The sequence below is a fragment of the Schistocerca cancellata genome, unplaced genomic scaffold, assembly GCF_023864275.1.
Source record: "Schistocerca cancellata isolate TAMUIC-IGC-003103 unplaced genomic scaffold, iqSchCanc2.1 HiC_scaffold_830, whole genome shotgun sequence".
Lineage (NCBI taxonomy): Eukaryota > Metazoa > Arthropoda > Insecta > Orthoptera > Acrididae > Schistocerca > Schistocerca cancellata.
In genome coordinates this window covers 353,792-378,549 of record NW_026046841.1, presented here as the reverse complement: position 1 = coordinate 378,549, position 24,758 = coordinate 353,792, and the positions used below count along the sequence as shown (strand labels likewise).

The 24,758-nt window shown below is 50.7% G+C and overlaps 33 non-coding genes across 33 annotated transcripts; all 33 read right to left on the bottom strand.

Annotated features, from left to right (window-relative positions):
* Nucleotides 1-85: 85 nt before the first annotated feature.
* Nucleotides 86-159, bottom strand: Trnan-guu (transfer RNA asparagine (anticodon GUU)). The gene has a single exon. It is a non-coding gene; the product is annotated as a tRNA-Asn (tRNA).
* Nucleotides 160-492: 333 nt separating this feature from the next.
* Nucleotides 493-564, bottom strand: Trnat-cgu (transfer RNA threonine (anticodon CGU)). The gene has a single exon. It is a non-coding gene; the product is annotated as a tRNA-Thr (tRNA).
* A 671-nt stretch (nt 565-1,235) lies between these two features.
* Trnan-guu (transfer RNA asparagine (anticodon GUU)) lies at nt 1,236-1,309 on the bottom strand. Its single transcript has one exon. It is a non-coding gene; the product is annotated as a tRNA-Asn (tRNA).
* A 333-nt stretch (nt 1,310-1,642) lies between these two features.
* Nucleotides 1,643-1,714, bottom strand: Trnat-cgu (transfer RNA threonine (anticodon CGU)). Its single transcript has one exon. It is a non-coding gene; the product is annotated as a tRNA-Thr (tRNA).
* Nucleotides 1,715-2,385: 671 nt separating this feature from the next.
* Nucleotides 2,386-2,459, bottom strand: Trnan-guu (transfer RNA asparagine (anticodon GUU)). Its single transcript has one exon. It is a non-coding gene; the product is annotated as a tRNA-Asn (tRNA).
* Nucleotides 2,460-2,792: 333 nt separating this feature from the next.
* Trnat-cgu (transfer RNA threonine (anticodon CGU)) lies at nt 2,793-2,864 on the bottom strand. Its single transcript has one exon. It is a non-coding gene; the product is annotated as a tRNA-Thr (tRNA).
* A 671-nt stretch (nt 2,865-3,535) lies between these two features.
* On the bottom strand, nt 3,536-3,609 carry Trnan-guu (transfer RNA asparagine (anticodon GUU)). The gene has a single exon. It is a non-coding gene; the product is annotated as a tRNA-Asn (tRNA).
* A 333-nt stretch (nt 3,610-3,942) lies between these two features.
* On the bottom strand, nt 3,943-4,014 carry Trnat-cgu (transfer RNA threonine (anticodon CGU)). Its single transcript has one exon. It is a non-coding gene; the product is annotated as a tRNA-Thr (tRNA).
* Nucleotides 4,015-4,685: 671 nt separating this feature from the next.
* Nucleotides 4,686-4,759, bottom strand: Trnan-guu (transfer RNA asparagine (anticodon GUU)). The gene has a single exon. It is a non-coding gene; the product is annotated as a tRNA-Asn (tRNA).
* Nucleotides 4,760-5,092: 333 nt separating this feature from the next.
* On the bottom strand, nt 5,093-5,164 carry Trnat-cgu (transfer RNA threonine (anticodon CGU)). Its single transcript has one exon. It is a non-coding gene; the product is annotated as a tRNA-Thr (tRNA).
* A 671-nt stretch (nt 5,165-5,835) lies between these two features.
* Trnan-guu (transfer RNA asparagine (anticodon GUU)) lies at nt 5,836-5,909 on the bottom strand. Its single transcript has one exon. It is a non-coding gene; the product is annotated as a tRNA-Asn (tRNA).
* Nucleotides 5,910-6,242: 333 nt separating this feature from the next.
* Nucleotides 6,243-6,314, bottom strand: Trnat-cgu (transfer RNA threonine (anticodon CGU)). The gene has a single exon. It is a non-coding gene; the product is annotated as a tRNA-Thr (tRNA).
* A 671-nt stretch (nt 6,315-6,985) lies between these two features.
* Nucleotides 6,986-7,059, bottom strand: Trnan-guu (transfer RNA asparagine (anticodon GUU)). The gene has a single exon. It is a non-coding gene; the product is annotated as a tRNA-Asn (tRNA).
* A 333-nt stretch (nt 7,060-7,392) lies between these two features.
* Nucleotides 7,393-7,464, bottom strand: Trnat-cgu (transfer RNA threonine (anticodon CGU)). Its single transcript has one exon. It is a non-coding gene; the product is annotated as a tRNA-Thr (tRNA).
* A 671-nt stretch (nt 7,465-8,135) lies between these two features.
* Trnan-guu (transfer RNA asparagine (anticodon GUU)) lies at nt 8,136-8,209 on the bottom strand. Its single transcript has one exon. It is a non-coding gene; the product is annotated as a tRNA-Asn (tRNA).
* A 333-nt stretch (nt 8,210-8,542) lies between these two features.
* On the bottom strand, nt 8,543-8,614 carry Trnat-cgu (transfer RNA threonine (anticodon CGU)). The gene has a single exon. It is a non-coding gene; the product is annotated as a tRNA-Thr (tRNA).
* Nucleotides 8,615-9,285: 671 nt separating this feature from the next.
* Trnan-guu (transfer RNA asparagine (anticodon GUU)) lies at nt 9,286-9,359 on the bottom strand. Its single transcript has one exon. It is a non-coding gene; the product is annotated as a tRNA-Asn (tRNA).
* A 333-nt stretch (nt 9,360-9,692) lies between these two features.
* Trnat-cgu (transfer RNA threonine (anticodon CGU)) lies at nt 9,693-9,764 on the bottom strand. The gene has a single exon. It is a non-coding gene; the product is annotated as a tRNA-Thr (tRNA).
* A 671-nt stretch (nt 9,765-10,435) lies between these two features.
* Trnan-guu (transfer RNA asparagine (anticodon GUU)) lies at nt 10,436-10,509 on the bottom strand. Its single transcript has one exon. It is a non-coding gene; the product is annotated as a tRNA-Asn (tRNA).
* Nucleotides 10,510-11,168: 659 nt separating this feature from the next.
* On the bottom strand, nt 11,169-11,242 carry Trnan-guu (transfer RNA asparagine (anticodon GUU)). Its single transcript has one exon. It is a non-coding gene; the product is annotated as a tRNA-Asn (tRNA).
* Nucleotides 11,243-11,575: 333 nt separating this feature from the next.
* Trnat-cgu (transfer RNA threonine (anticodon CGU)) lies at nt 11,576-11,647 on the bottom strand. The gene has a single exon. It is a non-coding gene; the product is annotated as a tRNA-Thr (tRNA).
* A 671-nt stretch (nt 11,648-12,318) lies between these two features.
* Trnan-guu (transfer RNA asparagine (anticodon GUU)) lies at nt 12,319-12,392 on the bottom strand. The gene has a single exon. It is a non-coding gene; the product is annotated as a tRNA-Asn (tRNA).
* A 334-nt stretch (nt 12,393-12,726) lies between these two features.
* On the bottom strand, nt 12,727-12,798 carry Trnat-cgu (transfer RNA threonine (anticodon CGU)). Its single transcript has one exon. It is a non-coding gene; the product is annotated as a tRNA-Thr (tRNA).
* Nucleotides 12,799-13,469: 671 nt separating this feature from the next.
* Nucleotides 13,470-13,543, bottom strand: Trnan-guu (transfer RNA asparagine (anticodon GUU)). The gene has a single exon. It is a non-coding gene; the product is annotated as a tRNA-Asn (tRNA).
* A 333-nt stretch (nt 13,544-13,876) lies between these two features.
* On the bottom strand, nt 13,877-13,948 carry Trnat-cgu (transfer RNA threonine (anticodon CGU)). Its single transcript has one exon. It is a non-coding gene; the product is annotated as a tRNA-Thr (tRNA).
* A 671-nt stretch (nt 13,949-14,619) lies between these two features.
* Nucleotides 14,620-14,693, bottom strand: Trnan-guu (transfer RNA asparagine (anticodon GUU)). The gene has a single exon. It is a non-coding gene; the product is annotated as a tRNA-Asn (tRNA).
* A 333-nt stretch (nt 14,694-15,026) lies between these two features.
* Nucleotides 15,027-15,098, bottom strand: Trnat-cgu (transfer RNA threonine (anticodon CGU)). Its single transcript has one exon. It is a non-coding gene; the product is annotated as a tRNA-Thr (tRNA).
* Nucleotides 15,099-15,769: 671 nt separating this feature from the next.
* Nucleotides 15,770-15,843, bottom strand: Trnan-guu (transfer RNA asparagine (anticodon GUU)). The gene has a single exon. It is a non-coding gene; the product is annotated as a tRNA-Asn (tRNA).
* Nucleotides 15,844-22,346: 6,503 nt separating this feature from the next.
* Nucleotides 22,347-22,420, bottom strand: Trnan-guu (transfer RNA asparagine (anticodon GUU)). Its single transcript has one exon. It is a non-coding gene; the product is annotated as a tRNA-Asn (tRNA).
* Nucleotides 22,421-22,753: 333 nt separating this feature from the next.
* On the bottom strand, nt 22,754-22,825 carry Trnat-cgu (transfer RNA threonine (anticodon CGU)). The gene has a single exon. It is a non-coding gene; the product is annotated as a tRNA-Thr (tRNA).
* A 671-nt stretch (nt 22,826-23,496) lies between these two features.
* Trnan-guu (transfer RNA asparagine (anticodon GUU)) lies at nt 23,497-23,570 on the bottom strand. Its single transcript has one exon. It is a non-coding gene; the product is annotated as a tRNA-Asn (tRNA).
* A 333-nt stretch (nt 23,571-23,903) lies between these two features.
* Nucleotides 23,904-23,975, bottom strand: Trnat-cgu (transfer RNA threonine (anticodon CGU)). Its single transcript has one exon. It is a non-coding gene; the product is annotated as a tRNA-Thr (tRNA).
* Nucleotides 23,976-24,646: 671 nt separating this feature from the next.
* Nucleotides 24,647-24,720, bottom strand: Trnan-guu (transfer RNA asparagine (anticodon GUU)). Its single transcript has one exon. It is a non-coding gene; the product is annotated as a tRNA-Asn (tRNA).
* Between the last annotated feature and the right edge of the window lie 38 nt (nt 24,721-24,758).

Below are 24,758 nucleotides of genomic sequence, written 5' to 3'. Positions count from 1 at the left end.
CAAACACAGCCAAATTGTCACACTAGCTGTGTATCTCTATCAAAGTGGACATACGTCCTCACCTCGGTGGCGATTAAAACGATTTCGCCCCCGGGTGGGCTCGAACCACCAACCTTTCGGTTAACAGCCGAACGCGCTAGCCGATTGCGCCACGGAGGCCTTGACTTTCGGTCACTTCTGCTCTCTTTATCAATGCAACTCGTATACTTTTCGCAGGCACCTCGCAGAATGGTAGTATCTGCTTACGCCTCTTCACATGGATAACGTGCATGCACACTGTAGTGGGGCTCATAAACGAATGACATCGCCAAGCATGACATTATACTACAAAATGCATACAAAACAGTGTTCCGCCTACACATCCAGTAAACCTCTGATGCAAGTAGAGCACTCTATATCGGTTGTAGAACTTCCCCTTCATTCAGTGCACTGCCATCTGTTAGATGCTGCTCGAGCTAGCTCTGCTCTCAGCAGCAAAGTTAAAAAAATGAATGCCTTCTGTGAGGGTCGAACTCACGACCCCTGGTTTACGAGACCAGTGCTCTACCACTGAGCTAAGAAGGCCGCAGCTTGGCGTTCGTGAGCTACTCCCGAATTGTCACGTCATCATACTGAATCTTACAGCCCTCGACCAGATATCGGATTTGACACACAGATGCTGCTGGAGGTGTCCACCTTACCGTTTTCCAACTCTCTTCACTGTTTCACCCTTACGATCGACGACGAGCGTCAAGCCACCAAAGGTTTGCGGTCTGCGCAAAACTTGACCTAGTGCACAGCTTGTGGGATAGCGTGGCTCTACTGTGAAACGCGCCTTTCGACTCCTCTCTCTGGCTACATCGTCCACAGTGGCACTGGGGGCTTCATGTAAGGCGACTGCACGCCGCTCGGCCAACAGCGGCCTACTGCAGACCGACACTTAAGAGACGCCAAATGCAGATCGACATCGAGAGAGAGGCCCTGTCATATGGCACTCGCGGTGTATACGCCGAAATGAAATGTAAATAATACATCTTTTGTAGTGGTCGTCGCTCTACTGCAGTGTCACACATGCCGAATGAATAGGAAAACGGTAGAACGTCCGCATAGGGCCATGTTTTTACCTCCACTGTCACGTGGCTGAATGTGTATAAGGCTGTGTGGCATCATTCAAACACAGCCAAATTGTCACACTAGCTGTGTATCTCTATCAAAGTGGACATACGTCCTCACCTCGGTGGCGATTAAAACGATTTCGCCCCCGGGTGGGCTCGAACCACCAACCTTTCGGTTAACAGCCGAACGCGCTAGCCGATTGCGCCACGGAGGCCTTGACTTTCGGTCACTTCTGCTCTCTTTATCAATGCAACTCGTATACTTTTCGCAGGCACCTCGCAGAATGGTAGTATCTGCTTACGCCTCTTCACATGGATAACGTGCATGCACACTGTAGTGGGGCTCATAAACGAATGACATCGCCAAGCATGACATTATACTACAAAATGCATACAAAACAGTGTTCCGCCTACACATCCAGTAAACCTCTGATGCAAGTAGAGCACTCTATATCGGTTGTAGAACTTCCCCTTCATTCAGTGCACTGCCATCTGTTAGATGCTGCTCGAGCTAGCTCTGCTCTCAGCAGCAAAGTTAAAAAAATGAATGCCTTCTGTGAGGGTCGAACTCACGACCCCTGGTTTACGAGACCAGTACTCCACCACTGAGCTAAGAAGGCCGCAGCTTGGCGTTCGTGAGCTACTCCCGAATTGTCACGTCATCATACTGAATCTTACAGCCCTCGACCAGATATCGGATTTGACACACAGATGCTGCTGGAGGTGTCCACCTTACCGTTTTCCAACTCTCTTCACTGTTTCACCCTTACGATCGACGACGAGCGTCAAGCCACCAAAGGTTTGCGGTCTGCGCAAAACTTGACCTAGTGCACAGCTTGTGGGATAGCGTGGCTCTACTGTGAAACGCGCCTTTCGACTCCTCTCTCTGGCTACATCGTCCACAGTGGCACTGGGGGCTTCATGTAAGGCGACTGCACGCCGCTCGGCCAACAGCGGCCTACTGCAGACCGACACTTAAGAGACGCCAAATGCAGATCGACATCGAGAGAGAGGCCCTGTCATATGGCACTCGCGGTGTATACGCCGAAATGAAATGTAAATAATACATCTTTTGTAGTGGTCGTCGCTCTACTGCAGTGTCACACATGCCGAATGAATAGGAAAACGGTAGAACGTCCGCATAGGGCCATGTTTTTACCTCCACTGTCACGTGGCTGAATGTGTATAAGGCTGTGTGGCATCATTCAAACACAGCCAAATTGTCACACTAGCTGTGTATCTCTATCAAAGTGGACATACGTCCTCACCTCGGTGGCGATTAAAACGATTTCGCCCCCGGGTGGGCTCGAACCACCAACCTTTCGGTTAACAGCCGAACGCGCTAGCCGATTGCGCCACGGAGGCCTTGACTTTCGGTCACTTCTGCTCTCTTTATCAATGCAACTCGTATACTTTTGGCAGGCACCTCGCAGAATGGTAGTATCTGCTTACGCCTCTTCACATGGATAACGTGCATGCACACTGTAGTGGGGCTCATAAACGAATGACATCGCCAAGCATGACATTATACTACAAAATGCATACAAAACAGTGTTCCGCCTACACATCCAGTAAACCTCTGATGCAAGTAGAGCACTCTATATCGGTTGTAGAACTTCCCCTTCATTCAGTGCACTGCCATCTGTTAGATGCTGCTCGAGCTAGCTCTGCTCTCAGCAGCAAAGTTAAAAAAATGAATGCCTTCTGTGAGGGTCGAACTCACGACCCCTGGTTTACGAGACCAGTACTCCACCACTGAGCTAAGAAGGCCGCAGCTTGGCGTTCGTGAGCTACTCCCGAATTGTCACGTCATCATACTGAATCTTACAGCCCTCGACCAGATATCGGATTTGACACACAGATGCTGCTGGAGGTGTCCACCTTACCGTTTTCCAACTCTCTTCACTGTTTCACCCTTACGATCGACGACGAGCGTCAAGCCACCAAAGGTTTGCGGTCTGCGCAAAACTTGACCTAGTGCACAGCTTGTGGGATAGCGTGGCTCTACTGTGAAACGCGCCTTTCGACTCCTCTCTCTGGCTACATCGTCCACAGTGGCACTGGGGGCTTCATGTAAGGCGACTGCACGCCGCTCGGCCAACAGCGGCCTACTGCAGACCGACACTTAAGAGACGCCAAATGCAGATCGACATCGAGAGAGAGGCCCTGTCATATGGCACTCGCGGTGTATACGCCGAAATGAAATGTAAATAATACATCTTTTGTAGTGGTCGTCGCTCTACTGCAGTGTCACACATGCCGAATGAATAGGAAAACGGTAGAACGTCCGCATAGGGCCATGTTTTTACCTCCACTGTCACGTGGCTGAATGTGTATAAGGCTGTGTGGCATCATTCAAACACAGCCAAATTGTCACACTAGCTGTGTATCTCTATCAAAGTGGACATACGTCCTCACCTCGGTGGCGATTAAAACGATTTCGCCCCCGGGTGGGCTCGAACCACCAACCTTTCGGTTAACAGCCGAACGCGCTAGCCGATTGCGCCACGGAGGCCTTGACTTTCGGTCACTTCTGCTCTCTTTATCAATGCAACTCGTATACTTTTCGCAGGCACCTCGCAGAATGGTAGTATCTGCTTACGCCTCTTCACATGGATAACGTGCATGCACACTGTAGTGGGGCTCATAAACGAATGACATCGCCAAGCATGACATTATACTACAAAATGCATACAAAACAGTGTTCCGCCTACACATCCAGTAAACCTCTGATGCAAGTAGAGCACTCTATATCGGTTGTAGAACTTCCCCTTCATTCAGTGCACTGCCATCTGTTAGATGCTGCTCGAGCTAGCTCTGCTCTCAGCAGCAAAGTTAAAAAAATGAATGCCTTCTGTGAGGGTCGAACTCACGACCCCTGGTTTACGAGACCAGTACTCCACCACTGAGCTAAGAAGGCCGCAGCTTGGCGTTCGTGAGCTACTCCCGAATTGTCACGTCATCATACTGAATCTTACAGCCCTCGACCAGATATCGGATTTGACACACAGATGCTGCTGGAGGTGTCCACCTTACCGTTTTCCAACTCTCTTCACTGTTTCACCCTTACGATCGACGACGAGCGTCAAGCCACCAAAGGTTTGCGGTCTGCGCAAAACTTGACCTAGTGCACAGCTTGTGGGATAGCGTGGCTCTACTGTGAAACGCGCCTTTCGACTCCTCTCTCTGGCTACATCGTCCACAGTGGCACTGGGGGCTTCATGTAAGGCGACTGCACGCCGCTCGGCCAACAGCGGCCTACTGCAGACCGACACTTAAGAGACGCCAAATGCAGATCGACATCGAGAGAGAGGCCCTGTCATATGGCACTCGCGGTGTATACGCCGAAATGAAATGTAAATAATACATCTTTTGTAGTGGTCGTCGCTCTACTGCAGTGTCACACATGCCGAATGAATAGGAAAACGGTAGAACGTCCGCATAGGGCCATGTTTTTACCTCCACTGTCACGTGGCTGAATGTGTATAAGGCTGTGTGGCATCATTCAAACACAGCCAAATTGTCACACTAGCTGTGTATCTCTATCAAAGTGGACATACGTCCTCACCTCGGTGGCGATTAAAACGATTTCGCCCCCGGGTGGGCTCGAACCACCAACCTTTCGGTTAACAGCCGAACGCGCTAGCCGATTGCGCCACGGAGGCCTTGACTTTCGGTCACTTCTGCTCTCTTTATCAATGCAACTCGTATACTTTTCGCAGGCACCTCGCAGAATGGTAGTATCTGCTTACGCCTCTTCACATGGATAACGTGCATGCACACTGTAGTGGGGCTCATAAACGAATGACATTGCCAAGCATGACATTATACTACAAAATGCATACAAAACAGTGTTCCGCCTACACATCCAGTAAACCTCTGATGCAAGTAGAGCACTCTATATCGGTTGTAGAACTTCCCCTTCATTCAGTGCACTGCCATCTGTTAGATGCTGCTCGAGCTAGCTCTGCTCTCAGCAGCAAAGTTAAAAAAATGAATGCCTTCTGTGAGGGTCGAACTCACGACCCCTGGTTTACGAGACCAGTACTCCACCACTGAGCTAAGAAGGCCGCAGCTTGGCGTTCGTGAGCTACTCCCGAATTGTCACGTCATCATACTGAATCTTACAGCCCTCGACCAGATATCGGATTTGACACACAGATGCTGCTGGAGGTGTCCACCTTACCGTTTTCCAACTCTCTTCACTGTTTCACCCTTACGATCGACGACGAGCGTCAAGCCACCAAAGGTTTGCGGTCTGCGCAAAACTTGACCTAGTGCACAGCTTGTGGGATAGCGTGGCTCTACTGTGAAACGCGCCTTTCGACTCCTCTCTCTGGCTACATCGTCCACAGTGGCACTGGGGGCTTCATGTAAGGCGACTGCACGCCGCTCGGCCAACAGCGGCCTACTGCAGACCGACACTTAAGAGACGCCAAATGCAGATCGACATCGAGAGAGAGGCCCTGTCATATGGCACTCGCGGTGTATACGCCGAAATGAAATGTAAATAATACATCTTTTGTAGTGGTCGTCGCTCTACTGCAGTGTCACACATGCCGAATGAATAGGAAAACGGTAGAACGTCCGCATAGGGCCATGTTTTTACCTCCACTGTCACGTGGCTGAATGTGTATAAGGCTGTGTGGCATCATTCAAACACAGCCAAATTGTCACACTAGCTGTGTATCTCTATCAAAGTGGACATACGTCCTCACCTCGGTGGCGATTAAAACGATTTCGCCCCCGGGTGGGCTCGAACCACCAACCTTTCGGTTAACAGCCGAACGCGCTAGCCGATTGCGCCACGGAGGCCTTGACTTTCGGTCACTTCTGCTCTCTTTATCAATGCAACTCGTATACTTTTCGCAGGCACCTCGCAGAATGGTAGTATCTGCTTACGCCTCTTCACATGGATAACGTGCATGCACACTGTAGTGGGGCTCATAAACGAATGACATCGCCAAGCATGACATTATACTACAAAATGCATACAAAACAGTGTTCCGCCTACACATCCAGTAAACCTCTGATGCAAGTAGAGCACTCTATATCGGTTGTAGAACTTCCCCTTCATTCAGTGCACTGCCATCTGTTAGATGCTGCTCGAGCTAGCTCTGCTCTCAGCAGCAAAGTTAAAAAAATGAATGCCTTCTGTGAGGGTCGAACTCACGACCCCTGGTTTACGAGACCAGTGCTCTACCACTGAGCTAAGAAGGCCGCAGCTTGGCGTTCGTGAGCTACTCCCGAATTGTCACGTCATCATACTGAATCTTACAGCCCTCGACCAGATATCGGATTTGACACACAGATGCTGCTGGAGGTGTCCACCTTACCGTTTTCCAACTCTCTTCACTGTTTCACCCTTACGATCGACGACGAGCGTCAAGCCACCAAAGGTTTGCGGTCTGCGCAAAACTTGACCTAGTGCACAGCTTGTGGGATAGCGTGGCTCTACTGTGAAACGCGCCTTTCGACTCCTCTCTCTGGCTACATCGTCCACAGTGGCACTGGGGGCTTCATGTAAGGCGACTGCACGCCGCTCGGCCAACAGCGGCCTACTGCAGACCGACACTTAAGAGACGCCAAATGCAGATCGACATCGAGAGAGAGGCCCTGTCATATGGCACTCGCGGTGTATACGCCGAAATGAAATGTAAATAATACATCTTTTGTAGTGGTCGTCGCTCTACTGCAGTGTCACACATGCCGAATGAATAGGAAAACGGTAGAACGTCCGCATAGGGCCATGTTTTTACCTCCACTGTCACGTGGCTGAATGTGTATAAGGCTGTGTGGCATCATTCAAACACAGCCAAATTGTCACACTAGCTGTGTATCTCTATCAAAGTGGACATACGTCCTCACCTCGGTGGCGATTAAAACGATTTCGCCCCCGGGTGGGCTCGAACCACCAACCTTTCGGTTAACAGCCGAACGCGCTAGCCGATTGCGCCACGGAGGCCTTGACTTTCGGTCACTTCTGCTCTCTTTATCAATGCAACTCGTATACTTTTCGCAGGCACCTCGCAGAATGGTAGTATCTGCTTACGCCTCTTCACATGGATAACGTGCATGCACACTGTAGTGGGGCTCATAAACGAATGACATCGCCAAGCATGACATTATACTACAAAATGCATACAAAACAGTGTTCCGCCTACACATCCAGTAAACCTCTGATGCAAGTAGAGCACTCTATATCGGTTGTAGAACTTCCCCTTCATTCAGTGCACTGCCATCTGTTAGATGCTGCTCGAGCTAGCTCTGCTCTCAGCAGCAAAGTTAAAAAAATGAATGCCTTCTGTGAGGGTCGAACTCACGACCCCTGGTTTACGAGACCAGTGCTCTACCACTGAGCTAAGAAGGCCGCAGCTTGGCGTTCGTGAGCTACTCCCGAATTGTCACGTCATCATACTGAATCTTACAGCCCTCGACCAGATATCGGATTTGACACACAGATGCTGCTGGAGGTGTCCACCTTACCGTTTTCCAACTCTCTTCACTGTTTCACCCTTACGATCGACGACGAGCGTCAAGCCACCAAAGGTTTGCGGTCTGCGCAAAACTTGACCTAGTGCACAGCTTGTGGGATAGCGTGGCTCTACTGTGAAACGCGCCTTTCGACTCCTCTCTCTGGCTACATCGTCCACAGTGGCACTGGGGGCTTCATGTAAGGCGACTGCACGCCGCTCGGCCAACAGCGGCCTACTGCAGACCGACACTTAAGAGACGCCAAATGCAGATCGACATCGAGAGAGAGGCCCTGTCATATGGCACTCGCGGTGTATACGCCGAAATGAAATGTAAATAATACATCTTTTGTAGTGGTCGTCGCTCTACTGCAGTGTCACACATGCCGAATGAATAGGAAAACGGTAGAACGTCCGCATAGGGCCATGTTTTTACCTCCACTGTCACGTGGCTGAATGTGTATAAGGCTGTGTGGCATCATTCAAACACAGCCAAATTGTCACACTAGCTGTGTATCTCTATCAAAGTGGACATACGTCCTCACCTCGGTGGCGATTAAAACGATTTCGCCCCCGGGTGGGCTCGAACCACCAACCTTTCGGTTAACAGCCGAACGCGCTAGCCGATTGCGCCACGGAGGCCTTGACTTTCGGTCACTTCTGCTCTCTTTATCAATGCAACTCGTATACTTTTCGCAGGCACCTCGCAGAATGGTAGTATCTGCTTACGCCTCTTCACATGGATAACGTGCATGCACACTGTAGTGGGGCTCATAAACGAATGACATCGCCAAGCATGACATTATACTACAAAATGCATACAAAACAGTGTTCCGCCTACACATCCAGTAAACCTCTGATGCAAGTAGAGCACTCTATATCGGTTGTAGAACTTCCCCTTCATTCAGTGCACTGCCATCTGTTAGATGCTGCTCGAGCTAGCTCTGCTCTCAGCAGCAAAGTTAAAAAAATGAATGCCTTCTGTGAGGGTCGAACTCACGACCCCTGGTTTACGAGACCAGTGCTCTACCACTGAGCTAAGAAGGCCGCAGCTTGGCGTTCGTGAGCTACTCCCGAATTGTCACGTCATCATACTGAATCTTACAGCCCTCGACCAGATATCGGATTTGACACACAGATGCTGCTGGAGGTGTCCACCTTACCGTTTTCCAACTCTCTTCACTGTTTCACCCTTACGATCGACGACGAGCGTCAAGCCACCAAAGGTTTGCGGTCTGCGCAAAACTTGACCTAGTGCACAGCTTGTGGGATAGCGTGGCTCTACTGTGAAACGCGCCTTTCGACTCCTCTCTCTGGCTACATCGTCCACAGTGGCACTGGGGGCTTCATGTAAGGCGACTGCACGCCGCTCGGCCAACAGCGGCCTACTGCAGACCGACACTTAAGAGACGCCAAATGCAGATCGACATCGAGAGAGAGGCCCTGTCATATGGCACTCGCGGTGTATACGCCGAAATGAAATGTAAATAATACATCTTTTGTAGTGGTCGTCGCTCTACTGCAGTGTCACACATGCCGAATGAATAGGAAAACGGTAGAACGTCCGCATAGGGCCATGTTTTTACCTCCACTGTCACGTGGCTGAATGTGTATAAGGCTGTGTGGCATCATTCAAACACAGCCAAATTGTCACACTAGCTGTGTATCTCTATCAAAGTGGACATACGTCCTCACCTCGGTGGCGATTAAAACGATTTCGCCCCCGGGTGGGCTCGAACCACCAACCTTTCGGTTAACAGCCGAACGCGCTAGCCGATTGCGCCACGGAGGCCTTGACTTTCGGTCACTTCTGCTCTCTTTATCAATGCAACTCGTATACTTTTCGCAGGCACCTCGCAGAATGGTAGTATCTGCTTACGCCTCTTCACATGGATAACGTGCATGCACACTGTAGTGGGGCTCATAAACGAATGACATCGCCAAGCATGACATTATACTACAAAATGCATACAAAACAGTGTTCCGCCTACACATCCAGTAAACCTCTGATGCAAGTAGAGCACTCTATATCGGTTGTAGAACTTCCCCTTCATTCAGTGCACTGCCATCTGTTAGATGCTGCTCGAGCTAGCTCTGCTCTCAGCAGCAAAGTTAAAAAAATGAATGCCTTCTGTGAGGGTCGAACTCACGACCCCTGGTTTACGAGACCAGTGCTCTACCACTGAGCTAAGAAGGCCGCAGCTTGGCGTTCGTGAGCTACTCCCGAATTGTCACGTCATCATACTGAATCTTACAGCCCTCGACCAGATATCGGATTTGACACACAGATGCTGCTGGAGGTGTCCACCTTACCGTTTTCCAACTCTCTTCACTGTTTCACCCTTACGATCGACGACGAGCGTCAAGCCACCAAAGGTTTGCGGTCTGCGCAAAACTTGACCTAGTGCACAGCTTGTGGGATAGCGTGGCTCTACTGTGAAACGCGCCTTTCGACTCCTCTCTCTGGCTACATCGTCCACAGTGGCACTGGGGGCTTCATGTAAGGCGACTGCACGCCGCTCGGCCAACAGCGGCCTACTGCAGACCGACACTTAAGACACGCCAAATGCAGATCGACATCGAGAGAGAGGCCCTGTCATATGGCACTCGCGGTGTATACGCCGAAATGAAATGTAAATAATACATCTTTTGTAGTGGTCGTCGCTCTACTGCAGTGTCACACATGCCGAATGAATAGGAAAACGGTAGAACGTCCGCATAGGGCCATGTTTTTACCTCCACTGTCACGTGGCTGAATGTGTATAAGGCTGTGTGGCATCATTCAAACACAGCCAAATTGTCACACTAGCTGTGTATCTCTATCAAAGTGGACATACGTCCTCACCTCGGTGGCGATTAAAACGATTTCGCCCCCGGGTGGGCTCGAACCACCAACCTTTCGGTTAACAGCCGAACGCGCTAGCCGATTGCGCCACGGAGGCCTTGACTTTCGGTCACTTCTGCTCTCTTTATCAATGCAACTCGTATACTTTTGGCAGGCACCTCGCAGAATGGTAGTATCTGCTTACGCCTCTTCACATGGATAACGTGCATGCACACTGTAGTGGGGCTCATAAACGAATGACATCGCCAAGCATGACATTATACTACAAAATGCATACAAAACAGTGTTCCGCCTACACATCCAGTAAACCTCTGATGCAAGTAGAGCACTCTATATCGGTTGTAGAACTTCCCCTTCATTCAGTGCACTGCCATCTGTTAGATGCTGCTCGAGCTAGCTGCACGCCGCTCGGCCAACAGCGGCCTACTGCAGACCGACACTTAAGGCACGCCAAATGCAGATCGACATCGAGAGAGAGGCCCTGTCATATGGCACTCGCGGTGTATACGCCGAAATGAAATGTAAATAATACATCTTTTGTAGTGGTCGTCGCTCTACTGCAGTGTCACACATGCCGAATGAATAGGAAAACGGTAGAACGTCCGCATAGGGCCATGTTTTTACCTCCACTGTCACGTGGCTGAATGTGTATAAGGCTGTGTGGCATCATTCAAACACAGCCAAATTGTCACACTAGCTGTGTATCTCTATCAAAGTGGACATACGTCCTCACCTCGGTGGCGATTAAAACGATTTCGCCCCCGGGTGGGCTCGAACCACCAACCTTTCGGTTAACAGCCGAACGCGCTAGCCGATTGCGCCACGGAGGCCTTGACTTTCGGTCACTTCTGCTCTCTTTATCAATGCAACTCGTATACTTTTGGCAGGCACCTCGCAGAATGGTAGTATCTGCTTACGCCTCTTCACATGGATAACGTGCATGCACACTGTAGTGGGGCTCATAAACGAATGACATCGCCAAGCATGACATTATACTACAAAATGCATACAAAACAGTGTTCCGCCTACACATCCAGTAAACCTCTGATGCAAGTAGAGCACTCTTTATCGGTTGTAGAACTTCCCCTTCATTCAGTGCACTGCCATCTGTTAGATGCTGCTCGAGCTAGCTCTGCTCTCAGCAGCAAAGTTAAAAAAATGAATGCCTTCTGTGAGGGTCGAACTCACGACCCCTGGTTTACGAGACCAGTGCTCTACCACTGAGCTAAGAAGGCCGCAGCTTGGCGTTCGTGAGCTACTCCCGAATTGTCACGTCATCATACTGAATCTTACAGCCCTCGACCAGATATCGGATTTGACACACAGATGCTGCTGGAGGTGTCCACCTTACCGTTTTCCAACTCTCTTCACTGTTTCACCCTTACGATCGACGACGAGCGTCAAGCCACCAAAGGTTTGCGGTCTGCGCAAAACTTGACCTAGTGCACAGCTTGTGGGATAGCGTGGCTCTACTGTGAAACGCGCCTTTCGACTCCTCTCTCTGGCTACATCGTCCACAGTGGCACTGGGGGCTTCATGTAAGGCGACTGCACGCCGCTCGGCCAACAGCGGCCTACTGCAGACCGACACTTAAGAGACGCCAAATGCAGATCGACATCGAGAGAGAGGCCCTGTCATATGGCACTCGCGGTGTATACGCCGAAATGAAATGTAAATAATAGATCTTTTGTAGTGGTCGTCGCTCTACTGCAGTGTCACACATGCCGAATGAATAGGAAAACGGTAGAACGTCCGCATAGGGCCATGTTTTTACCTCCACTGTCACGTGGCTGAATGTGTATAAGGCTGTGTGGCATCATTCAAACACAGCCAAATTGTCACACTAGCTGTGTATCTCTATCAAAGTGGACATACGTCCTCACCTCGGTGGCGATTAAAACGATTTCGCCCCCGGGTGGGCTCGAACCACCAACCCTTCGGTTAACAGCCGAACGCGCTAGCCGATTGCGCCACGGAGGCCTTGACTTTCGGTCACTTCTGCTCTCTTTATCAATGCAACTCGTATACTTTTCGCAGGCACCTCGCAGAATGGTAGTATCTGCTTACGCCTCTTCACATGGATAACGTGCATGCACACTGTAGTGGGGCTCATAAACGAATGACATTGCCAAGCATGACATTATACTACAAAATGCATACAAAACAGTGTTCCGCCTACACATCCAGTAAACCTCTGATGCAAGTAGAGCACTCTATATCGGTTGTAGAACTTCCCCTTCATTCAGTGCACTGCCATCTGTTAGATGCTGCTCGAGCTAGCTCTGCTCTCAGCAGCAAAGTTAAAAAAAATGAATGCCTTCTGTGAGGGTCGAACTCACGACCCCTGGTTTACGAGACCAGTACTCCACCACTGAGCTAAGAAGGCCGCAGCTTGGCGTTCGTGAGCTACTCCCGAATTGTCACGTCATCATACTGAATCTTACAGCCCTCGACCAGATATCGGATTTGACACACAGATGCTGCTGGAGGTGTCCACCTTACCGTTTTCCAACTCTCTTCACTGTTTCACCCTTACGATCGACGACGAGCGTCAAGCCACCAAAGGTTTGCGGTCTGCGCAAAACTTGACCTAGTGCACAGCTTGTGGGATAGCGTGGCTCTACTGTGAAACGCGCCTTTCGACTCCTCTCTCTGGCTACATCGTCCACAGTGGCACTGGGGGCTTCATGTAAGGCGACTGCACGCCGCTCGGCCAACAGCGGCCTACTGCAGACCGACACTTAAGAGACGCCAAATGCAGATCGACATCGAGAGAGAGGCCCTGTCATATGGCACTCGCGGTGTATACGCCGAAATGAAATGTAAATAATACATCTTTTGTAGTGGTCGTCGCTCTACTGCAGTGTCACACATGCCGAATGAATAGGAAAACGGTAGAACGTCCGCATAGGGCCATGTTTTTACCTCCACTGTCACGTGGCTGAATGTGTATAAGGCTGTGTGGCATCATTCAAACACAGCCAAATTGTCACACTAGCTGTGTATCTCTATCAAAGTGGACATACGTCCTCACCTCGGTGGCGATTAAAACGATTTCGCCCCCGGGTGGGCTCGAACCACCAACCTTTCGGTTAACAGCCGAACGCGCTAGCCGATTGCGCCACGGAGGCCTTGACTTTCGGTCACTTCTGCTCTCTTTATCAATGCAACTCGTATACTTTTCGCAGGCACCTCGCAGAATGGTAGTATCTGCTTACGCCTCTTCACATGGATAACGTGCATGCACACTGTAGTGGGGCTCAGAAACGAATGACATTGCCAAGCATGACATTATACTACAAAATGCATACAAAACAGTGTTCCGCCTACACATCCAGTAAACCTCTGATGCAAGTAGAGCACTCTATATCGGTTGTAGAACTTCCCCTTCATTCAGTGCACTGCCATCTGTTAGATGCTGCTCGAGCTAGCTCTGCTCTCAGCAGCAAAGTTAAAAAAATGAATGCCTTCTGTGAGGGTCGAACTCACGACCCCTGGTTTACGAGACCAGTACTCCACCACTGAGCTAAGAAGGCCGCAGCTTGGCGTTCGTGAGCTACTCCCGAATTGTCACGTCATCATACTGAATCTTACAGCCCTCGACCAGATATCGGATTTGACACACAGATGCTGCTGGAGGTGTCCACCTTACCGTTTTCCAACTCTCTTCACTGTTTCACCCTTACGATCGACGACGAGCGTCAAGCCACCAAAGGTTTGCGGTCTGCGCTAAACTTGACCTAGTGCACAGCTTGTGGGATAGCGTGGCTCTACTGTGAAACGCGCCTTTCGACTCCTCTCTCTGGCTACATCGTCCACAGTGGCACTGGGGGCTTCATGTAAGGCGACTGCACGCCGCTCGGCCAACAGCGGCCTACTGCAGACCGACACTTAAGAGACGCCAAATGCAGATCGACATCGAGAGAGAGGCCCTGTCATATGGCACTCGCGGTGTATACGCCGAAATGAAATGTAAATAATACATCTTTTGTAGTGGTCGTCGCTCTACTGCAGTGTCACACATGCCGAATGAATAGGAAAACGGTAGAACGTCCGCATAGGGCCATGTTTTTACCTCCACTGTCACGTGGCTGAATGTGTATAAGGCTGTGTGGCATCATTCAAACACAGCCAAATTGTCACACTAGCTGTGTATCTCTATCAAAGTGGACATACGTCCTCACCTCGGTGGCGATTAAAACGATTTCGCCCCCGGGTGGGCTCGAACCACCAACCTTTCGGTTAACAGCCGAACGCGCTAGCCGATTGCGCCACGGAGGCCTTGACTTTCGGTCACTTCTGCTCTCTTTATCAATGCAACTCGTATACTTTTCGCAGGCACCTCGCAGAATGGTAGTATCTGCTTACGCCTCTTCACATGGATAACGTGCATGCACACTGTAGTGGGGCTCATAAACGAATGACATCGCCAAGCATGACATTATACTACAAAATGCATACAAAACAGTGTTCCGCCTACACATCCAGTAAACCTCTGATGCAAGTAAAGCACTCCTTATCCGTTGTAGAACTTCCCCTTCATTCAGTGCACTGCCATCTGTTAGATGCTGCTCGAGCTAGCTCTGCTCTCAGCAGCAAAGTTAAAAAAATGAATGCCTTCTGTGAGGGTCGAACTCACGACCCCTGGTTTACGAGACCAGTGCTCTACCACTGAGCTAAGAAGGCCGCAGCTTTGCGTTCGTGAGCTACTCCCGAATTGTCACGTCATCATACTGAATCTTACAGCCCTCGACCAGATATCGGATTTGACACACAGATGCTACTGGAGGTGTCCACCTTACCGTTTTCCAACTCTCTTCACTGTTTCACCCTTACGATCGACGACGAGCGTCAAGCCACCAAAGGTTTGCGGTCTGCGCAAAACTTGACCTAGTGCACAGCTTGTGGGATAGCGTGGCTCTACTGTGAAACGCGCCTTTCGACTCCTCTCTCTGGCTACATCGTCCACAGTGGCACTGGGGGCTTCATGTAAGGCGACTGCACGCCGCTCGGCCAACAGCGGCCTACTGCAGACCGACACTTAAGAGACGCCAAATGCAGATCGACATCGAGAGAGAGGCCCTGTCATATGGCACTCGCGGTGTATACGCCGAAATGAAATGTAAATAATACATCTTTTGTAGTGGTCGTCGCTCTACTGCAGTGTCACACATGCCGAATGAATAGGAAAACGGTAGAACGTCCGCATAGGGCCATGTTTTTACCTCCACTGTCACGTGGCTGAATGTGTATAAGGCTGGGTGGCATCATTCAAACACAGCCAAATTGTCACACTAGCTGTGTATCTCTATCAAAGTGGACATACGTCCTCACCTCGGTGGCGATTAAAACGATTTCGCCCCCGGGTGGGCTCGAACCACCAACCTTTCGGTTAACAGCCGAACGCGCTAGCCGATTGCGCCACGGAGGCCTTAACTTTCGGTCACTTCTGCTCTCTTCATCAATGCAACTCGTGTACTTTTCGCAGGCACCTCGCAGAATGGTAGTATCTGCTTACGCCTCTTCACATGGATAACGTGCATGCACACTGTAGTGGGGCTCATAAACGAATGACATCGCCAAGCATGACATTATACTACAAAATGCATACAAAACAGTGTTCCGCCTACACATCCAGTAAACCTCTGATGCAAGTAGAGCACTCTTTATCGGTTGTAGAACTTCCCCTTCATTCAGTGCACTGCCATCTGTTAGATGCTGCTCGAGCTAGCTCTGCTCTCAGCAGCAAAGTTAAAAAAATGAATGCCTTCTGTGAGGGTCGAACTCACGACCCCTGGTTTACGAGACCAGTGCTCTACCACGTTTTTTTTTTTTTTTTTTTTTTTTTTTTACCTGGCAGTGTCTCGCTGGAGGAAGCACTGTCTTTTACGAGAGAAAAATTAAATGGCACTTGCTACGATCGAACACATGGCCCTTGTGTTCACAGCACGGCGCTCTAACCTACTTTTTTTTTTTCGTTTTTTTTTTCTTTTTTTTTTTTTCTTTTATTTTTTTTTACTTTTTTTAATTTGCGAAGCAGACACTCTACCACTTGTTTTTTTTTTTTTTTTTTTTTTTAACTTAATAACAGCAAAATGAAGATGCCCTTCCTGGGCCAAAATCATAAGGTTCCCTTCCGGAACGTATGTCCGCCGGGGACACGGTGGAGATAGACTTTCCGACCTTCCGGACTCCAGGCCGTCTTCTCGATGCAAATTTATAACCGGTGAATTCGGAGAGGACTCTACTTTTTTTTTTTTTTTTTTTTTTTTTTTTTTTTTTTTAGGTGCATGGATGCTTTGTGGCTTTTTTTACACAATTGTTACACGTGTATATACCACCATCTCCAGACAGCGATATATAGACTAACTGCTCATGCCTTTCGTCAACGGTTCACCAGAAAGTCTTCAAACACCTTCATAAGAAAATTGGCTTAATGTTTTCGGTAGGTCTGTGTTCGCTTCAGCATCAAGTGTTGGTTCTCCAAAAAAGATCTGTACTCGCCAAGATCATGTTCCGATGTGCTTAATAGGTAGTACACAGTTATCCCCATCAACCAATGTACTGCGTGTCTCTTCGTTCGCGGGTACGGATTATCATCAGGGCAGAGTAGGGACATCATTGAAATGGCGTGCGGCGCCGTGCGTTGGATGAAGGCCAATAGGCGACAAAGCAGTTGCCATACTTCCGTTGCAGCCCCGCAAACTAGCCGGTGGAGGTCCGTATCTTGCAGTTGGCACGTCGGGCACAGCGGCGATGCCGCGAGATGAATCTGATGCAAACGTGAATGCGTTGGGTATTTACGATTCACGTAATAGTACCACGTGGCCCGCGCCGCCGTCGGTAAGTTAGGGGGGTGGATATTGCACCAGACCGCAGTCCAGTCATACCGAGGATATTTGCTTTCGACCACATTCCGTCGCTGTCTCAACATGAGGGTGCCATACACACTGCGGACTGTGGGCAGGTCGTCAATGCGCAGCATCTTCCGCAGGTAACTGTATTCTAGCAGAAAAGTACGGCAGTGGCACAAGGCTGTAGGGATGTGGTGAATATCGATCGGCGGATCCAGGGTAGGTGGCACGATTTCAGTCAGGAGGAAGGAGATCAGACGGCTATGGTCGCGTTTCCAATGCCATAGCGTCAGTCGCACGAACAAAGCCAAGGCCTTGACGTATACATTGATGAGTCCGAGGCCGCCAGCTGTCACCGGGAGAGTGAGCGTCGCGTTACGGACCTTAAAGAGATGTCCGTGGTTCACGTAATGGCCGAAGACGGCCTGAAGTCTGTCCGCTGTCGCCGGCGGCATGGGAAATATTCGCGCTATATATATAATCTTCGACACCAGGTAGGTGTTAACGAATTCGACCTTTTGCAGCGCATCGAGGGACCGTAAGGTGTGGAGGCGGATACTGGCGCGGATATTGTGCAAGAGGCGCTTGTAGTTGAGAGCGATCGTGCGGTGCATATTCTTAGTGTACGTTACTCCCAAACATTTCATCTCTGTAAGCACCTTAATGCGGGTTTCTGGTTGCGCGGATAACCCGCGTCCAATGTGCATAATTCCCGATTTCCGCCTGTTGAGCTGTGCACCAGCCGCTTTGCCATATCTCTCAATCAGAGCTATTGCCATGTCAACCTCTGCGTTCGAACGTACTAAGATGACGACATCATCCGCGTAAGCACGGTACACAAATTTATCATCTCGCACAGTGACGCCCCGTAGCGTTGTGTGGAGTGAAACCAACAGCGGCTCAATCGCGAGGGCAAACAAGCTCATGGAGAGGGGACACCCCTGCCGGACAGAGCAGTGTATCCGTACGGGTCCTGCTAAAAGTCCGTTTACTAAGACCATTGACTCTGATCCATGAAGAAGCCGCAAGATAGACGCAATGAGCCGTTGTGGAAAACACATCGCCGTCAGTGTTTCGTGGAGAAAGTCATGGCCGACGGCATCAAAGGCTTTTTCTAAGTCGACTGCAAGCATGGCACCTTGCATTCTACACGCATCTGCGATGGCGATCAGATCACGGTAGTCACATAACGCCATATGAATAGCGCGATTGTCACCAACTCCAGTTTGGTCTTTTCCCGTTAACCGTGTAAGGGCCGGTCGTAAACGAAGGGCCAGGAGTCGTGCAAAGAGTTTGTAATCACTGTTAAGCAGTGTGATCGGCCGGAATTGATGCACAGAGCATCCGGACGACGTCTTCGGGACTGGAATGATTAGGCCCTGCGTAAATTCGCGAGGGATTGCCACTTCAGGATTGAGTAGCTCCTGGTACAATTGTCGCAACATCGGCGTTAGGAGACTTTGAAATTCTCTGTAGAATTCTATAGGCAGTCCATCGGGCCCAGGGGATTTATTCTTGCGACCCTTTGCCAAGGCCGTCGCCACTTCCTCTTCCGTCACATCTTCCTGCAGTGCATCAACAGTGTCGCGATCGAGTCGGCGCGGCAGGGCCGTGAGTATGTCAGTAAGTGCCTGTCGATCTGGTGTCTTCTGCGAGTACAGACTGGCATAGTAATCCACGAACCCTTTTTTGATCTCGGCCTGAGTGGTTAACCGCTGGCCGTCCACCGTCCGAAGTGCCGTGATGAGTTTCCTTGTATACTGCCGCTTTTCCCTTACCACGTGGTGCAATGAGGGACGTTCGTGCGCGACCTCATCTCCCTGTCGTGCTCGAATGACGGTGCCATCCATCTTGTGGCGCATGAGATGCAACAGTTTGGCTTTGACGCGGTTGATTTCGACAAGACTAACCGGTCGTTGTGCGGGACTGTTGTACAGATCACGGAGGACACTAAAGTAAAATTCCACTGTGTCATTGTACCACCGCATCCTATCGCGGGAGTAGTTCATTAGTGTCCTCCGCAAGGCCGGTTTGGCGCAATGTATCCACCAGAGGAGCACCGACTGATATGCGTGTGTGCGACGTAAGCATTTCGTCCAGGTGTCGGTGACTTGTACACGGCAATCACTATCCTTCAGAACAGCGACATTCAGTTTCCACAATCCTCTGCCGCGATAGGTTGCCTGGCGCGCCAGGGTGATGGTGCAGATATATGCCAAATGATCTGAAAAGATCGTCGGCCAGAGTTCCGACTGCTGAAGACTGAGACGAAGCTCGCGCGACGTATATATGCGGTCCAGGCGGCTCGCTGACGTAGCCGTAAAGTACGTGAATCCCGGCGCGTCGCCATGGAGGCAGGTCCACGTGTCCAGCAAGGCCATGTCACGTATAATGGCAGAGAGCTCCGGGCACGTGTTGTAGTTCGGCGTCTGGTCGCGGGGTGACAGCACGCAGTTGAAGTCACCTCCGAAAACGACGTGATCGTACCTGCCCGCGAACAGGGGCATTATGTCAGTCCTATAGAATTCGGAGCGGGCGCCTCTATTGCTTGAGCCAGATGGAGCATAGACATTGATAATGCGGACGCCAGCGAGCGTAAGCGCTGTACCTCTCGCCGAAGGTAGAAACGCGACATCCGTAACGCCGATACCCTCTTTGGTTAAGATGGCAGTGCCCAGTTCGTGCGCGGTACCAGGATGGACATGAGCGGTATATGTGCGCAAGGACTGGAGATCCGACTCCCTTACCTCCTGTAACAGGGCGATATCGACTTCCGCCGCTCGTAACATGTCACTGAGAAGCTGCAGTTTACGAGCACTGCTGATTTTATTAATGTTGATTGTCGCTATGCGATACGCCTGTTGAGGGTTCATTGGGCACTACTCCGCGACACCTTCTGCTTTTAGGCTCGCTGTCCTTTCTCCGAGCCGTCGACTGGCTCACTGGATCCTGGTCGTAATGCATTACCCATGGTACCATGGGTGTCGTCCACGGCCAGTGATTTGTCCGTCGGTCCTGCATCCTGTGCGTCAAGCTCAACATCATCAGCCCAATTTACTTCATTATGCACAGGGGCGGCGCGGTGCAAGTTAGGAAGTTTGCGATCCGACTCATCACATGGTTCAAGGGGTCGCGTCGTACTCACATCCATGGGGGTCGCAATGCAGGCGTCAACGCCACAGTGACCCGGGGGGCTTGCCTCTCGCTGCGTAGGGGCCAGGTCTGTTGCAGAACTCGTCGCCGGAGTGCCGCGCTGCGTTTGTGCAATCCGGGTGGCTTTTTCACGATATGGGCGAGCTGCTTCGCCGGCATCTGGGGGCGCGATACGTTGTTTCTTGCGCTTCTTTTGTTGGTGCCGAGAAGTATGGGCGTCCTCCGCGTCTGAAGGTTGAGACTGTCCCACACTAGGTGTTTCGGAGTCCGCTCCCGTCTCGGGCGTCACATCAGAGACCACGTCCATCACTTCCGTCCGCGGAGGTTCCACATGTGCGGAGACATCCGAACTAGGGGCGTCTGACTCCAGCCGCACAGATCGGTCGACCACCGGGGCATCCTGCAGCATGGCCGGCTCCTGTGATGCAGCGGGAGGATCTGGCACCGCAGCTCCTCGCGCAGCAGCAACATATGTAAGTGGCCAAGCTTGGGACCGCTGCGGATCGAGGTTCTCGCCCACCGGCAATTGCGCAATTCGTCGTTGGAGACACTCCGATCGTACGTGCCCTTCTTTTCCACAACCAGAGCATGTACGAGGTTGGCCATCATACATGACGATCGCTCTGCAGCCACAAACGTAGACATAGGAGGGGATATGCTTCTGAAGGTCGATTCTCACTTGACGTACTCCATTAAGAACAGGGTACGTCTCAAAGCTCATCCACTTCTCCTCTGTATGGGCGAGGACCGTCCCATAGGGTTGCAAGGCTGAAGTGACTTGGTGGGCAGTCACCTCAAATGGTAATTCGAAGACACGTACCGTTCTGATACCAATGCCCGCTGGTTCCACCAGGACTGTCCCTACATTGCCATCGGAGTGAAGGAACTTATAAGAACCTCCCGACGATCGAATCAGTCGGTCACAGCAATCGTCATTGATAAGTTTCACATATACAACACTTGCCACTATCGAAAGATGGATACCAAATAGTTCGTTAGGATCCAATTTCACTACCTCTCTCAAAAACCGTTCAACTTCAAGCGCTTTTGGTCGGGCATAGCGGTTCTCGAATGTGAACTTTACAGTCGACTTACGTAAAGAGTGAGCCATGTGAACGTCACCTGTGTACGATAGACGCTGCGCCGCTAGCACAACACTCGCCGCTTCCGCGAAGCTGTTTGTCGCGGCAAGGACGTAAACAGCACGTCCGCGCCGCACGGCTTCTCAAGCCCGACTGCCACTGAGCTAAGAAGGCCGCAGCTTTGCGTTCGTGAGCTACTCCCAAATTGTCACGTCATCATACTGAATCTTACAGCCCTCGACCAGATATCGGATTTGACACACAGATGCTGCTGGAGGTGTCCACCTTACCGTTTTCCAACTCTCTTCACTGTTTCACCCTTACGATCGACGACGAGCGTCAAGCCACCAAAGGTTTGCGGTCTGCGCAAAACTTGACCTAGTGCACAGCTTGTGGGATAGCGTGGCTCTACTGTGAAACGCGCCTTTCGACTCCTCTCTCTGGCTACATCGTCCACAGTGGCACTGGGGGCTTCATGTAAGGCGACTGCACGCCGCTCGGCCAACAGCGGCCTACTGCAGACCGACACTTAAGAGACGCCAAATGCAGATCGACATCGAGAGAGAGGCCCTGTCATATGGCACTCGCGGTGTATACGCCGAAATGAAATGTAAATAATACATCTTTTGTAGTGGTCGTCGCTCTACTGCAGTGTCACACATGCCGAATTAATAGGAAAACGGTAGAACGTCCGCATAGGGCCATGTTTTTACCTCCACTGTCACGTGGCTGAATGTGTATAAGGCTGGGTGGCATCATTCAAACACAGCCAAATTGTCACACTAGCTGTGTATCTCTATCAAAGTGGACATACGTCCTCACCTCGGTGGCGATTAAAACGATTTCGCCCCCGGGTGGGCTCGAACCACCAACCTTTCGGTTAACAGCCGAACGCGCTAGCCGATTGCGCCACGGAGGCCTTAACTTTCGGTCACTTCTGCTCTCTTCATCAATGCAACTCGTGTACTTTTCGCAGGCACCTCGCAGAATGGTAGTATCTGCTTACGCCTCTTCACATGGATAACGTGCATGCACACTGTAGTGGGGCTCATAAACGAATGACATCGCCAAGCATGACATTATACTACAAAATGCATACAAAACAGTGTTCCGCCTACACATCCAGTAAATCTCTGATGCAAGTAGAACACTCTTTATCGGTTGTAGAACTTCCCCTTCATTCAGTGCACTGCCATCTGTTAGATGCTGCTCGAGCTAGCTCTGCTCTCAGCAGCAAAGTTAAAAAAATGAATGCCTTCTGTGAGGGTCGAACTCACGACCCCTGGTTTACGAGACCAGTGCTCTACCACTGAGCTAAGAAGACCGCAGCTTTGCGTTCGTGAGCTACTCCCAAATTGTCACGTCATCATACTGAATCTTACAGCCCTCGACCAGATATCGGATTTGACACACAGATGCTGCTGGAGGTGTCCACCTTACCGTTTTCCAACTCTCTTCACTGTTTCACCCTTACGATCGACGACGAGCGTCAAGCCACCAAAGGTTTGCGGTCTGCGCAAAACTTGACCTAGTGCACAGCTTGTGGGATAGCGTGGCTCTACTGTGAAACGCGCCTTTCGACTCCTCTCTCTGGCTACATCGTCCACAGTGGCACTGGGGGCTTCATGTAAGGCGACTGCACGCCGCTCGGCCAACAGCGGCCTACTGCAGACCGACACTTAAGAGACGCCAAATGCAGATCGACATCGAGAGAGAGGCCCTGTCATATGGCACTCGCGGTGTATACGCCGAAATGAAATGTAAATAATACATCTTTTGTAGTGGTCGTCGCTCTACTGCAGTGTCACACATGCCGAATTAATAGGAAAACGGTAGAACGTCCGCATAGGGCCATGTTTTTACCTCCACTGTCACGTGGCTGAATGTGTATAAGGCTGGGTGGCATCATTCAAACACAGCCAAATTGTCACACTAGCTGTGTATCTCTATCAAAGTGGACATACGTCCTCACCTCGGTGGCGATTAAAACGATTTCGCCCCCGGGTGGGCTCGAACCACCAACCTTTCGGTTAACAGCCGAACGCGCTAGCCGATTGCGCCACGGAGGCCTTAACTTTCGGTCACTTCTGCTCTCTTCATCAATGCAACTCGTGTACTTTTCGCAGGCACCTCGCAGAATGGTAGTATCTGCTTACGCCTCTTCACATGGATAACGTGCATGCACACTGTAGTGGGGCTCATAAACGAATGACATCGCCAAGCATGACATTATACTACAAAATGCATACAAAACAGTGTTCCGCCTACACATCCAGTAAACCTCTGATGCAAGTAGAGCACTCTTTATCGGTTGTAGAACTTCCCCTTCATTCAGTGCACTGCCATCTGTTAGATGCTGCTCGAGCTAGCTCTGCTCTCAGCAGCAAAGTTAAAAAAATGAATGCCTTCTGTGAGGGTCGAACTCACGACCCCTGGTTTACGAGACCAGTGCTCTACCACTGAGCTAAGAAGGCCGCAGCTTTGCGTTCGTGAGCTACTCCCGACTTGTCACGTCATCATACTGAATCTTACAGCCCTCGACCAGATATCGGATTTGACACACAGATGCTGCTGGAGGTGTCCACCTTACCGTTTTCCAACTCTCTTCACTGTTTCACCCTTACGATCGACGACGAGCGTCAAGCCACCAAAGGTTTGCGGTCTGCGCAAAACTTGACCTAGTGCACAGCTTGTGGGATAGCGTGGCTCTACTGTGAAACGCGCCTTTCGACTCCTCTCTCTGGCTACATCGTCCACAGTGGCACTGGGGGCTTCATGTAAGGCGACTGCACGCCGCTCGGCCAACAGCGGCCTACTGCAGACCGACACTTAAGAGACGCCAAATGCAGATCGACATCGAGAGAGAGGCCCTGTCATATGGCACTCGCGGTGTATACGCCGAAATGAAATGTAAATAATACATCTTTTGTAGTGGTCGTCGCTCTACTGCAGTGTCACACATGCCGAATTAATAGGAAAACGGTAGAACGTCCGCATAGGGCCATGTTTTTACCTCCACTGTCACGTGGCTGAATGTGTATAAGGCTGGGTGGCATCATTCAAACACAGCCAAATTGTCACACTAGCTGTGTATCTCTATCAAAGTGGACATACGTCCTCACCTCGGTGGCGATTAAAACGATTTCGCCCCCGGGTGGGCTCGAACCACCAACCTTTCGGTTAACAGCCGAACGCGCTAGCCGATTGCGCCACGGAGGCCTTAACTTTCGGTCACTTCTGCTCTCTTCATCAATGCA